Consider the following 15,407-nt stretch of genomic DNA (forward strand, 5'->3'; position numbering starts at 1 on the left):
TCCTATGGCCATGAAATTGACCAAAATGGACTGTGAATTTGGTAGGCTCCTGGTCATGGTAGGGGTCTACTACAGACCACCTAACCAGGAAGAAGAGGTGGATGAGGTTTTTTTTAAACAACTAACAAAATCATGCAAAGCACAGGACTTGGTGGTGATGGGGGACTTCAACTACCTAGATTTCTGTTAGAAAAATAACACAGCTGGGCACAGATTATCCAAAAAGATTATCTTGGAATGTATCGGAGACAATTTTTTTTATTTCAGAAGGTGGAGAAAGCCACTAGGGGAGAAGCTGTTCTAGATTTGAGTCTGACAAACAGGGAGGAACTGGCTGAGAATTTGAAAACGGAAGGCATCTTGTGTGAAAGTGACCATGAAATGCTAGAGTTCATGATTCTAAGGAATGACAAGAGGGATATGGCACAATAAAGAAAATGGACTGCAAGAAGGCAGACTTTAGCAAACTCAGTGAGTTGGTAGGTAAGATCCCATGGGAAGCAAGTCTAAGGGGAAAAACAGTACAACAGAATTGGCAGTTTTTCAAAGAGACATTATTAGGGAATAAGAGCAAACTATCCCACTCCATAGGAAAGATAGGAAATATGTCAAGAGACCACCCAGGCTTAACCAGGAGATTTTCAATTTCTGAAACTGAGAAGAGAGTCCTACAAAAAAGTGGAAACTAGGTCAAATTGCGAAGTATGAATATAAACAAAGGATGTAGGGATAAAATTAGGAAGGCCAAGGCACAAAATGAGATAACTAGATAGAGACATAAAGGGTAACAAGAAAACATTCTACAAATACATTAGAAGCAAGGAGAAGACCAAGGACAGGGTAGGCCCGTTACTCAGTAAGGAGGGAAAAACAATAACAAAAAATGTGGAAATGGCAGAAGTGTTAAATGACTTTTTTGTTTCAGTTTTCACCAAAAGGTTTAGTAGTGATTAGACATCTCACATAGTGAATGCCAGTGAAAATGAGATAGTATCTGAAGTTAAAATAGAGAAAGAACAAGTTAAAAATTACTTAGACAAGTTAGATGTCTTCTAGTCATTTGGGCCTGATGAAATACATCCTAGAATACTCAAGGAGCTGACTGAGGCGATATCTGAGCCATTATCTTCAAAAAGTCTTGGAAGACGGAAGATTCCTGAGGACTGGAAAAGGGCAAATATAGTGCCAATCTATGAAAAGGGGAATAAGGACAACCTGGAGAATTACAGACCACTCATCTCAACTTCAGTACTGGAAAGATAATGGAGATATACTTAAGCAATCAATTTGCAATCACCTAAAAGATAATTAGGTGATCTGTGTGGATGTCAGGAACAAATCATGTCAAACCAACCTAATAGCTTTCTTTGACAGGGTAAAAAGCCTTTTGGATGGGGGGAAACAGTAGATGAGGCATATCTTGACTTTAATAAGGCTTTTGAAACTGTCTCCATGACCTTCTCATAAACAAACAAGAGAAATACAACCTAGATGGAGCTAAAATAAGGTGAGTGCATAACTGGTTGGGAGAGTAGTTATCAGTAGTGCACAATCAATCTGGAAAGGCATATAACATGGGATCCCACAGGGACCAGTTGTGGGTCCAGTTCTGTTCCATATCTTCATCAGTGATTTAGATAATGGCATAGAGAGTACACTTATAAAGTTTGCGGATGATATGAAATTGGGGGGGTTTGCAAGTGCTTTGGTGGATAGGATTAACATTCAAAATGATGTGGACAAACTGGAGAAGTGGTCTGAAATAAGTAGGATGAAATTCAATAAGGACAAATGCAAAGTACTCCACTTAGGAAGGAATAATCAGTTGCACACCTATAAAATGGGAAACGACTGCTTAGAAGGAGTACTGCAGAAAGGGATCTTGGGGTCATAGTGGATTACAAGCTGCATATGAGCTAAGAGTGTAAAAAAAGCAATCATCATTCTGGGATGTATTAGTTGGAGTGTTGTAAGAAAGACACAAGAAGTAATTCTTCCACTCTACTATGCACTGATAAGGCCTCAAATGGAGTATTGTGTCCAGTTCTGGGTGCCACATTTCAGGAAAGATGTAGACAAATTGGAGAAAGTTCAGAGAAGACCAACAAAAATGATTAAAGGTCTAGAAAACATGACCTATGAGGAAAGATTGAGAAAACTGGGTTTATTTAGTCTGGAGAACAGAAGACTGAGAGGGGACATGATAACAGTTTTCAAGTACATAGAAGGTTGTTACGAAGAGGGAGAAAAATTGTTCTCCTTAGCCTCTGAGGATAGGACAAGAAGCAATGGACTTAAACTGAAGCAAGGGAGGTTCAGGTTGGACATTAGGAAAAAATTCCTAACTGTCAGGGGAGTTAAGAACTGGAATAAATTGCCTAGGGAGGTTGTGAAATCTCCATCATTGGAGGTTTTTAAGAGCAGATTAGATGAGCACCTGTCAGGAATAGTCTAGATAATACTTGGTCCTGTCATGAGTGCAGGGGATTGAACTAGATGACCTCTTGAGGTCCCTTCCAGTCCTACAATTCTATTTTGATTTTATGATGTGTTGAGTTACACTACAGCATATATGCAAATAGCAGACAATGTGATTGATCTACTATCCTTCAATAGATGTCATCTACTGCAGAGTATAAATTGTGGCATCCAGGACTATCCAGGCATAGCAGATTTGCTATGATTGCTACATGAAACGAAAGCAAAAGCACATGAAGTGAAGTCTGAAGCCTTGCTGATCAATACAGCACCTGCTATTACTGCACATCAGTGTCACTTGCAGTGTAAAATTATTAATGCTTTGTTTATATTCTAAAATAAAGGGCTTCAGTCAGGATCAGGGCCATATGCACTTGGAGCTGTACTAAAATAGTCCCTGTACCAAGAATTTAAAATAAGACACAGCAAATGGGTGTACACAAATAATCATATATAGTGTGGGAGTGAGGATGGTTAGAACTAGCTATTGCACACATTTAGAATTTCACTTGTTGTCACATAAAAATCATTGAATTTCACAGGATTACAGTGCAAATTATAAATAAACACGGGCCTTTCTGTTCACTTCAAAAAGGTCTTTGACTCTCGTAGTAGGTTTGCACCAAGGCCTGACCAGATTTTGATGAAAATCTAATGGATGTTTCATTGTAAATATTTCACACAGTTCTCTCAAGATTAATCCACACAATGGAATTTTCCCTACTCAAAAGGATATTGAATCTGGAGATAAAATCAGGGCACCGCATTAGCCAAATCAATAAGCTGACCTGGTAAGGCAAACCCTATGGTTCTTTTGAAATGGGAGTAGACTCAAGGCCTATTGAAGTAAATGTGATTGATTTTAATTGATTCCTGTTGATTTAAATGGGCATTGGATCAAGCCCATGACGTGTTGGAAATTCATAAAATGCAGATTAGGATAGCAATTTCTCCAGTACAATTTGTTGCTTTTTTCAAAGTAGAGAGGAGAAATAGATTAAAGTAACTGAGTTATTCCAAGAGTGAAGAGGAATACAAAGACATTTCATTTACCTAGAAATACACAGAAGAAGCTAGAAAAAAGGGCTTTTGAGACAAAACCCATAATTGTTTCTCTTGGTTAGCTCCATATATATCTTTAATCACACCTATTTCTCTATGTCACTTAAAGTCAGTGGGAGGGAAGTCCATTAGAGAGAGAAATTAAGAAGTAAAAATGTTAAACCAGAATCACATACTTACTCATACAAGGACAAAAATCACTAGGATTATTGATTAAAAGCACTTTTACTCAGCAAAACACTGCCACTTCCAGCCCATTGTCTTTTGGGAATCTTCAGCATTCAATAAAGATGTAAATTAACAAACTGCAGAATTCTTGTTAAGACAGAGATTGTCTATAGTTATCCATTATTAAATGAATTTCTTGATATGTTTACTAGTCACAGTGAATTCAGTAGATGCAAGTAATTATGAAGCTTCTAACTAAACTGAAAGATCAAAAGGTATCACCAGAATTTTGGCATATTGAGGAAATTCCTCCAAATTAAGAATCATTTCAGACCTTTCTTCTTTTTCTTTCCTTTTTTAAAGGAAATTAGGGAACAGAGTGCTACCAATGAAGCTAATATTTCACCTGTACAGAAGTCACCCATAGTACTGCCGATTATCTTGACTTGTGAAAGAATATAAAAGGAACAAGTGGCAATGACAGTATTTTGTTATGCTCAAAGATAAGTGAGAAGTAAGAGTTTAAGATAAAATAAGTAGAAGATAGACAGAAGAAGGTCATAAAATGAATTGCCTCATGGCTCATAAATAATAGAAACATAAATGTCATATGAACTTTATTTTATGGTGTAGGTGGCCTAATAAAAAATTAGAAGCAAAGAAAGGCTTATTGTGAAGAGAAGGCCAGCTATTCTCTGTCACTGAAGGCAGTTATTCAAGCTCAGTGACATTCCAGACCTTGTGACATCAGCTTTCAATTGGTAGCGGATGCCAGGTTCTCAGCTCTTGTCATTTTTAAGCAGAATGGACAAGATAAGGGATTGCTTTACTCAGAGTGGCCTGCTTCTCAGTGATAAACCTCTACCTAATCCATACTAGATTTAAGATACCTAAGATACACTCATCTTCAAGGCTGTCACCAAAATGGAACTCTATCAGCAACTTCAACTTTCATACATTACAGATACACTTTCCATTTTGATCTATGCCCTTTGTGACTTTTCAGGTTATTGCTAGCATCCAGCCCTTGATGCCCTCTCGAACACAGGCTACCCTGAATTAGATTCCATTTACCCAACCAAACTCCAATGCCTTTATTTACTGTAAATATGACAGCTAGTCACAGAAAAGGACTTTGAAAATACAGAGGGAAGAAATGTGTTCTCTTCCCACCTCCTCCCCAGGCTGCTTGCTAGAGTGATGTATTTTAAAACTTCCATAAACCTCAAACAGAAAAATAGGATTTTCCAAAACCATGTCAGTTTAAGTGATAACATGAATGCACATCACAGAGCATCTGCTACTAAATCACTGTTTATAGCTGCCAAGGCTCATTTATTATACAAACTACTATCAAGTGTGCCGTCTTCTTTCTCAGGTAATGGCAGATTTCTGAACTCTAGGGTGAATCCATTCTTTCTATCTATTTATACACACAATATTTGTATTATTTATATTTCACATTAGGGAATAAAGTGAGCAGGTATTCAGAGACACAAAGTTAACGCCTGAAATGATCTATCTTATCCCAGTGTGCGGTCCAGGAAATGCAGGAGAAAGTAGAGGTATATTTTAGGATAACAGCAACAATGTGGAAAAAATTTTCCAATTGATTCTCTACGAAAAGAAGACTGTGCATCAAGGGGAGTATGTGTGTGCTTTTATCTTTCCAGAATCATGCAAAATGCATGTAGAATGTTGACGCATTGCTAAACTCTAATGTCAATAATTAAATGTTTGAAATTTATTAAAACACACTGATTCTGAATCCTGCTTTCACACACATCTTCAGCTCTTATAAGCCCAGAATTTTCAAAAGTGACTAGGGATTTTGAGAGTCTCCAATTCGGGGCACCAACTAGACTCACCTTAGCTTGATTTTCTAGAGTGAAAGTGCTCAGCTTTGTTGCAAAATCATGTCCCTTTAATGAGGCTCAGGGTGGGCACTAAAAAATCAGGCACCGAAAATTATACAGTCACTTCTGAAAAGCTTGTCTGTTGCCTCTTAGGTACTTAGAGAAGGGCCCCGTATCTCATGCACATGAGTAGCACTACATGGTAATGAAAGTACTTACTTACAATGCACAGAACTGGATTTGGTTTGGAAAACAAAGGGCCAAGCCAGGTTTTAATATTTAAAACTAAAACTACAGCTGTGTTGAATCCAAGCCCTATTCATCTAAACCTGTGAGGTTTGAGAAATTATGATTAATGTTTCCAGTTTTCATCATTTTAAAAAGTTAGGGCTCTATTCAATCTCAAATATCATGAGGGCCTGGTAACCTGCTAGGACTCTGCAAGCCTTTCAGGCTATACAGCCATGCAGGCTTCTAGCCTATTTCTTTTGTCACACGAATAGGAAAGGTATTTTAAAGGAGACATATGGCTGAAAAATGACACTCTGCTGGCTGTGCTCAGAAATCACAGCAGGTGGTTGATGAAAGGATGAGGGGGAGAGTCCCCTCTAGTTAGCCCATTCTACTCTACATTTTAGAACCCCCAACATCCCCAGCTGCCAAATTCTTTCCACGGTCCCTTTAGAAGTTCATCTCACCACACAGACCCCACTCTAATCATCAAATCTGAAACTCAGAGGTTTCACAAGGATTTATTTGTTTTTCTTCATCATAAGTTGTACACCCTCCACCCCAAGTGTAGTTTAAAATCTCAAAGCAAAGCTCAGTCAGAACTGCTAAGTTCCTCCTGGTTTCAAATCCAAGTCATGTGTACACACAAATTTCACATGATTTCAGTTCCAAACTATATGCTGGTGGTGTTCATCCAAAACAGTCCCCAGCTTTCTCAACTCTTTGCATTTCTTTCAAAAACAGCTTGAGTTTTCACTTGTAACAAAAACTGAAGCCGAGGGTTTCTCATACTTATTGACATTTTCTTGGGAATTCTAGCCAAAACCTCCCAACAATTTTAGACATTTCAAGTCCCACCCTACCTAGGACTATGATAAGAAAGTTTCCCCAGCATTCCTTTTCAAAATCATCCTAAATCAAGCTACCTTGTTTTCAGGTCTCCTGTAGGACATTTCTGATCAATCAGTAACGTCAATTACACCAACCAAAGCAGAGGAGGAGGTTGAGGCATTACAAGTGCTGAAATATCCTTTGTTCACAAAATATTTCATAACTGACTTCTTGTAATTCATGACAGTTTTTATTGGACAAATATGCTATTCATACACAGTAACTGTCTCCTGTGATTTGAGATAAGACCTTTTCGACTTATCTTATCCAGAACACATCTTATCCACATAGTTCTGAGAGAACACTTCATCCAGTTCTCTGGGATCCACAAACTCAGTTCGACTGCATCTCATCATTCAGGTTATTTTATTAGGCAGGTAACAGCTCTGTGCTCATGCTGGCCAAGCACAGAAAAAGAGGGATTTAGGTACAGGGTGATACCAGTTATTCCAAATGATGTCACACACTGCACAGTTAATAGCTAGGAAAAATGTGTATAAACATCTATACTTCTTGAATCTAGTTGGTTTGGACATCATACCAATCATGTAAGGATAAGTTGCTTTGCAGATTGTGTAATGACCAATCACTTTTGTCCTCACCTTACCTATATTTCAGGCTTATCAGTTCAGGGTGTTCCCACATATCTTAAGAAGCCTAAAAACATCATCTTCAGCACACAGCCTGTCACACCTTTGTTTACAGTTTGACCTTGCATTCAAATCTAGCCATATACATGTTTACCCATGCTCAGCCAGATCTATGCCTACAGTTTGCAGTTTAGAAAGGAACAGCTAAAATATTTTGAGAATCCAATTTAGCTTTCAGCTGTATAACCCCTAGTGCCCTTAAATGTGCACAATCAAGATATAAAGTTACATTATTAAGCTAATACAAATGGATATATGCATTTAAATGAAGATGTTCAACCTACCCTGATTTTGATCTTCACCAATTTCCCACCTTTTAAATCAAATATCCAACTACTGATTACCCTTAGTGTTTCATGTATATATGATTCATGGCAGCAGTCTCAGCAGGTCATCAAAAAGGTTGGCATTTCTCAAAGTAGTACAGTACAGTAGTCAGCCTTTACATTCTCCCACCTACGTACAGGCTAATTAGATTAAACGTAGAAGATCAATCAAACTGCACTAGCTCAGAAAGATTAATTACTTCAGCCCTCTTTGAATTAATTATTAGTGTACAGCCATGGGGATAGGCAAACCCAACATAGTAAAAGGAGAGGGACTCAGACAGACAGACGTGGCAGGCTGGGACATATTTCAGTCTGAGATTTATTATCTTTAAATTACTAATGACAGCATTTCCCCCTTTGTCTCAAATACAGTGCTTTATTAGACCTAAATGCTATGGCAACTTGATAACATAAAGACAAATGTCAATGCTGCATTTCAAAAGTGGTTGTAGAATTAAAGGTGTGGGGGGGGGAAGGATTTGTGGAAAAAAATAAAACTACAATCTTTTGATTGGTTGTTAAATGCTGTTTCACATCAGTTCTTCATTATCCTGATACTGCATGCCAAATGCTACACCGACTGTAACGCTGTCACATCTGATGATTCTGAATGTGAAATGAATATTTACAATCAAGCATTTTCTCAAAATCCAGACTTGTCAGGACTTTTTAAAACAGTATGAATTAGTGATTTGATTACCTTGAGAATAATTCCCTTCTCTCTCCATCTAACCTATTCTACCTAGGTATCTGATTTCTCCTCAGATCCCTCCCATATTCATTCCTTCAACACCACGTCTTAAAGATCCCCACCCTATTGATCTGGGGAATTATTTGCACACCCATTTTCTAAGTACTCCGATTTGCGTTCTCTCTTCCTATGTTTTTTCACACATTGACATGATTGATAAGCCGGTAAACTGGCTTTCACTGCAATCTAGAAATAATTAGCACCACTGCCAAATATGCAGTAACTGTAAATCTATGGCAATGTAATGGTGGCCAGTGTTTACTACAATAGTATGGTAACAAAGTGATAATCCAATGGTAAAACAATAATTACCGTATACTGGTGGGCAAATCTCAAAAGCTCATTCATAAAGCTCAAAGCTAGCAGCTGATAAAGCTTTGCAAGTTAGAGAAAGCTTGAGCTTTTGTGGCCTCTTTAATTTGATACTTGATTAGAAAAATCCTCACAGAAAATACACTTCTCAAGTGAGTGTGCCCCTTAGACAAACTCCACCCAAGTATCTGTAAGGGGTGTCAGTCATGCACTTTACTGTAAAAGACTTTGCATTATTTGGATGCTGGACCTTTGTCCAGAGTTACAGTAGTGGAGAACAAAACAGGCTAAATACTTTACACTGGCCAGAAGAATAAAACACAAAGAGGCCAGCTGGTCTCTCGGAAAAAATACACCAAACCAAAAAATCCACCCAAGACCAATTGCTCAGCTCAACAGGATCCGCAAACGAGAATTCATTAACTACAGAAAAAAAACTAACACCAACTAAGTATAGCTACAAAAAGAACAAACTTTGATCGAGCAGAGGTTCCACAGCTGTGGGACCCAGAGGAAGACACCCTAAGGGATGGTTGGTGTGCAGGCTCTTTACCTGCCCAGGGATTCTAGGCGACTACACAATATTAACCATTTTCAGTGCTTTCAAAAGTTCCATGGCTCACAAGCAGCAACATGAATCTAACCACTGGGGACCTGCAGACAGGGTGATCAATTCAGCAATGGTTGGGATTCTGATATTTATGGTATCTGCATCTCTTGCTAATCTAGGAAATGAAAGATTTCTGATGCTTCCTGTTTTCACTTTGAGCATGTGATCTGAGAACAGTTTCACTCACACAATTTATACTCCTGCTTCTGATCCAAGTCAGAACTGAGGGCCATGACAATTTTTTGGGAAAATCAGACAAACTTTTTCAACTCTGAAAATAAATTTAAATAGTTTGAGAATGAACTGGTTAATATTTTATTCACATGAATTCATCTTTTCCTAATTACAATGGAATAATCTCCGCCTATCCATGACAAAAAATTTAAAAATGATAGGACAATTCTTACTGTCTCCCTATTGCCCATATCTTAGGTCTTATATTTATCTTATCTTATATTTTAGGATGAAGAATCTGGAACAGAAGCACTCAACCATATTCCTTGTCCATCAGTAGGGTGAGCAATGACTGATACTTTATCGGTATTTTTGGAGAAAAAAAAGAAAGAAAATCTTTTCTAAAAAAGAGCACATTCCTGTTGGGATACACCAGAGACGCTCTGTTAAGCAGGGGGGCAAGAGACCCAACACTTTCCACAATCTCTTATCTCAGCATGAGGGCTGCTGTCCAACTGCAAGGACAGTTTTACTTACAATGTCTAAATAACATATTTCAGCAGCAAGAGTGTTTCTAAGCATCAGACAAGGCAGCATGGGAAGAAATGTAGCCATTTTCTCCTATGATGAAACAATTCACATTGATTGTTTCCTTTCAGTTTGAGACTAATAGTTTCTTCTGCAAAACTACATCAGATGGATTATACGATCCTGTCACTAATTATTTTGGTGGGTGCCAGGCAACACTTGCAAGGTTGCAAACCAGTTACCATTATTAATCCCTGTATTCACAAGCTATTTTTTATGAAACAGTCATCCTTTCAGCCAATATTTTCTGCGGTTGGCATTCACCCTACCGGTGGGATTGTTGGGGAGGGGCTAGTGGTATGAGTGGAATATGAGCAAATTCAGCAGTTAGAAAGCTTTGGAGCTAACGTGCCATGGAATTTAGCTGAGTTACAAGCTGTTAAAAATCACCATATTTCCCTTCCCTGGCTAGTGTTCCTCTGGAAATTTTAATCAGCAGTATCAAAATAGCAGAGCATTCTAAAGATTCGGGCCCAGCCCCATGTCATAGCCAAAACAGCATCATCATCACAGTACTGGAGTGAGAATACCAGGTTGTTGCCAGAATAGCTGTAGCAGAAGGGTGAGGGAGCCAGGGCTGTCCTGCCTATGACTTGGTACACAGCCCCAGCATCCCAACCTCACATCTGGGGGCATGATAAATACGTAAACTTTTTCATTTCCTGACTTTAAGTGTGAGTTCTTAACATTGCATTAACATTGTTTCCTTCATTGAATAGATTTAAAATCAAATTTGTTCTCTTTAAATATACTACATTTCTTCTTTACAATTGGATTCACAACTAAAGACAGATTTCTGCTGAATTGTTGTGGGAGTCAAAAAGGGAAAGAATTCTTTTTCTGAACAGTTTACTATTTTAGGTAATATATTACCAGAAAAAGCAACAGATTGGGCATGCAATATATTTAAATGAAAACTGAAAAAGAAGTTGCATAAGTTAGTTTGGTTGCTTAAGGATAACATTAACTTCCTCTAACAGTTTACATGCCTGTTTATGCTGCTATTGACTAACACAACAGAGTTTATTGGCATCTGCTCTGCATTACGATGCGTTTATACAGCACCAGTACTGTATGTTACGCCAGAGCTCCTTCTTGAGTGAAAAATTACAACAACAAAGCCAAAGAGCTTTAACTAACACTTCTCCAATTTTTAAAAATATACATCTAACTATTTTTTAAAAGGACACTGAAAAGGTGTTTTTCTCAACATTTTATTCTTATATCACTTCCCTCCTTCCCCCTCTGCCAAGAAATCTGAAACCAAAAACAATTTCTTACCAATATTTGTTTTCTTCGATCATGTGCTCATAGTAGTTTAATTATTGTAGGATTCCTCATAACTCTTGTGTTGGTGACACTGTTTTCTTGCCGGGGGGGGGGGGGGACACAAAACACTCCCCCTACTTTTGGAGGGGAAAGTTGGGGAATTTTGCATCTCCAACATTTTCCAGATATAGTTACTCTTAAGAGGATCTTTTGTTTCTTTCAATGATTTGCAACAGTCATTTTGTTGTAGCTAGTAAGTTTGATATTAATTCTGTTTCAACTGATATTGTTGATATTTCAGAAGATAGCCCAATATTCTATGATTCTATGATTAGGACCAATGGATCAATTGATAAATTGGTAATGTCTTTCAGTGTTTATTTGTTTTAAAAGTTTCCATTTTAGGACAGGGCTTCCAAATATTAAGGTAACCCCTCATGGCCATGTTGTTTAATATTTATCTTTCTACAGGAGAATAAATTATTATTTAAGAATAAATCTCTTAAAAAGAAAAGAAAAATACCAAAGAGCAACAATTAGGAGAAGCAAGAGTAAGCAAATTCTTGTGGGTATAACCCTGTTTGATGGGACATTTGTCACCTTTGATAGGGCTCTTAATAAGTTCTGGGTCAGTTCTAACTGAGTAGTTTTATTAAAGGCTTTTCACGTTCACGCTGTATAGCCCTGCTCTGCAAGTCTGGGTAAAACTGCATTCAGGCAATTTGAAGAATATCCTGAAGCCCAATATTCAGATCAATGTTTCAAATTAAGAAAGTTCCAAGACTATAGAGAGGTCTTGAGAAGGAATAACGGTCATGCTCCTCATTTTATAGTAGTCTCAGCTACCCCCTAGACTTGCGCTTCATTTTACTTTATATCCTTATTTTTTACATTAGCCATATGTCTGTTCCTGAAACAAACTGAGCTGAGAGTGCTTCAACTTTATCAGGCCATTCTGAATTAGACCAAAAATTAAACTTGTTTGGTGGAGGAAATCAGCATTTCCACATGGTGGCTTTCGAGCGTGGAAGGAGAAACTAAAGCTAAATGAATAGATATTAAACAAGAAATATCTTGGGAAACTTTATGTACATGTGACAAATTTAGCCAACAAAGTACTAAATTCTTGGACAGCAAGTTTAACATATTAATTGGTGAGCAAGTAAGACAAGATATTTCTGCTCCTCCCAACCCCACTGTGATACAAGTTAAATTACAGCAATGAGTAATTTCAATGAAAAATAGGCCAACATTTTTCCCACAGTGGTACTGTACTTTGATATTTACTGTTGTGTAAATGCACAGGAGTCAGATCTGTTTAAATGTAGTTGTATGGTCTGCTGCTAGGTATTTGCATCAGATACATGCCATAACAGTAATAGTTAGAGTATCCACAAGCAGCTGTGATCTTCAAATCAAAGGGGTGATGCCACACTGCATCAACTGTATATGGTAGTTAGGTTACTGAAAAAGGATAAAAGTTAGAGAACACATCTTAACACTACAAAAACACTAATTATTATTGGTATCAAGTTTAAAACCGAGCTGTCAGATAATTAGTTATCTCTGAAACAGGTGACTAAACTTTCTGCAAATTTCACACTCAAAAAGACATCAGGTGTCTCTGCATAGTGAGATGTGTCAATGGCATTCAGTTGTCAGTGTGGATATTATTAGACTCAAACTGACATTTCAGAGGCTTCCTAAGTGATCCATTTTTCTTTTGATCTAAAGCTGTAGAAATTGGGTTCAAAAAGAGCAACAGCTCCAAACCTGAGCCTCATTTTAAGTGGCAAAGGCAGCATCTGTGCACTTTTGCCTAATGTAGTGATTTCTCTTGCATCCATTTCACTCTGATGTCCTTTGCAGTCAAGTCAAGGCTCAGTGTACACCATAGTCATACATACCTATATCCTGCGTCTAATACTTACTTTGGTGAAGTATGGGTAAATAACAGAGTTGAGTGAATAGTAAAAGAAAAAAACATGAATATAATTTTCAAATTTGAAAATTAATGTTTTTGATTGTGTGTGACTCCCCCGCCCCCTTTGTGGTTATGTTTGGTGAAAAGCTGAGCTTTGTTAGCATGAATACAAATAAAAGTGCATTCAAACTCAAATAATTTAAGGACATCCAAACAAGGAATATTTTAGCATTGTTTCAAAAACCATGTAAACCTATACAAACAAGTCAACACATTTGCTGAACACTTCAGCTACTGAAGATGCCCAGTTAGTTGTTCATGAGCCACTCATAAGAGACATCACAAATATTTTAAACAAAAGAATTTGATATTTCTGTGAACTGCTCACAAATATTTTGCCAACACCAAAACATCTCAACTTTCAAGGGTAAATTATTCAGTTACACTTTTTCATTCAGTTGTACTAAACAAGTCTGTGAAATGTCATGTACGACTAATACAATATCCCCTTGTAATATAATTAACATCTCCAAAGACATTGTTAGGATAAACTCATTTTCTTTCCGATGTTAAGTTAGATTAAAATGTCATCATCACCCCCTTCTAACTCTGCTGGTAACATTAGGATCTTTAGTTGTTCTGTGAAATGGAAGTAAGCGTGTTTCCTTCTTTTGACCCTATCTAGAGGTGAATTTGGCATTGTTACTGTGAGGATTTGGGAAGTCTGTCAATGTCAAATGTATGAATTATGTTTGATATTATGAACTCTCTGTGTGTTTATGCCCATAAGGCTGTCTTTTGCTGTATACTTTCATCATACCTTTTGTGCTAAGAAGAGGGAGAATGGCACTTGGTTGCCTGCCCCTGTAAGGGCTGGCCGTTAAGGACCAACAACGATTGAATAACCTGGTCCTAAAACAACTGGATGGTTACAACCTAGATAAAACCAGTTTTCTCCAGCTTATCTGCAGAGAATGGAAAATGGAAAATGAAAAACAAAAACAGGAGACAGATCACAGAAACCAGGTGTTAGGCTGGCTTTTAAAAACACAGAGGTTTGCTTTTTGAGCTAGAGAGAACTGTCTGACTTTCAGACCAACAGAAGCTGAACGGAGTTTGCTGCATGAGTCAGAGAGTACAATCCATGACCAAGACGAGAAGTCTGAGTCCCAAGGAGTGAGGACCAGGGACTCCTGAAAGTGACAGATAAAAACCGCAGGGGCTCTCAGACTGGTGAGGACACTGAAGGGAGGGATTTGAGGACAGGTTTTGTTGTTTTTTGCATGGATCTGTATATCTCTATGCTTTCTGCATGTTTGATTAAGAAGTTACTTTGCACAGCCTCTAAGTGCCTGGCTTCAACTGACATGTGCCTCTGAATGGGTTAAATGGTAAACCAGACTCCTTCTATGCGTGGAGCTTGGGGAAGGGTGTGTTTAAGCTGTTGACGAGACTTGGGGGTTCAGTAATGGTCTTGGGGCCTAGGACAGCTGGACTGTGGGGTACCACTTCGGAGAAGGGGTATCATCAGGGAATCTGTATGCCAGCAATGAGCCTAAAGACCAGAGACAGTGTTTGGAGGCTGCCTAGACCCAGGGGAGATGAAAAGCACATGAATCCAGTGTTGGTCCAACAGGGGAGAGCTTGTCATGGTGAGTGACAGTTACAAAGGAGCCTCTTGTTCTAAATCAAATACACTGTTGTAAGTTGGCCCTGAGTACACCTTGACATGACAGCTTTGCCCACCCACTTTCCGATGTCATCAACCTCCAGTGCCACTTGTTTAATTAAGCAACATGACATAACAAGCAATGCCTTTCTGGGTGATTACCTCAAACCACAGGTTGCCCTCACAGACACTAGACTGAGGATCTTTAATTTCTGAAGAACAGCAGTGATTTCAAAGAACTGCATGTTGCTCAGAGGGCTCTGCTGCTATTGTAGAATGCAAAGTAGGGAAAAGTATGGAAAGGGAAAATGTTAAAAGCCATACAGTTCTTGAGGAGCATCAGTGTGGATAAAAAAGGCAGCAGTGACAGCCAACCAGAAAGCACCACTTCTCTCTAGCATGCCAAACCCATAACAAACCCCAGCTAATAAAGACGCAAACCAGC

The 15,407-nt window shown here is 38.2% G+C and overlaps 1 protein-coding gene across 3 annotated transcripts in view; it reads right to left on the reverse strand.

The window, feature by feature from the left end:
• Positions 1-15,407, reverse strand: part of PCDH11X (protocadherin 11 X-linked) — a 949,600-nt gene that overhangs the window by 228,807 nt on the left and 705,386 nt on the right. The window lies entirely within an intron of this gene.

Source organism: Natator depressus, chromosome 9 (genome assembly GCF_965152275.1).
Source record: "Natator depressus isolate rNatDep1 chromosome 9, rNatDep2.hap1, whole genome shotgun sequence".
Taxonomy (NCBI): Eukaryota; Metazoa; Chordata; order Testudines; family Cheloniidae; genus Natator; species Natator depressus.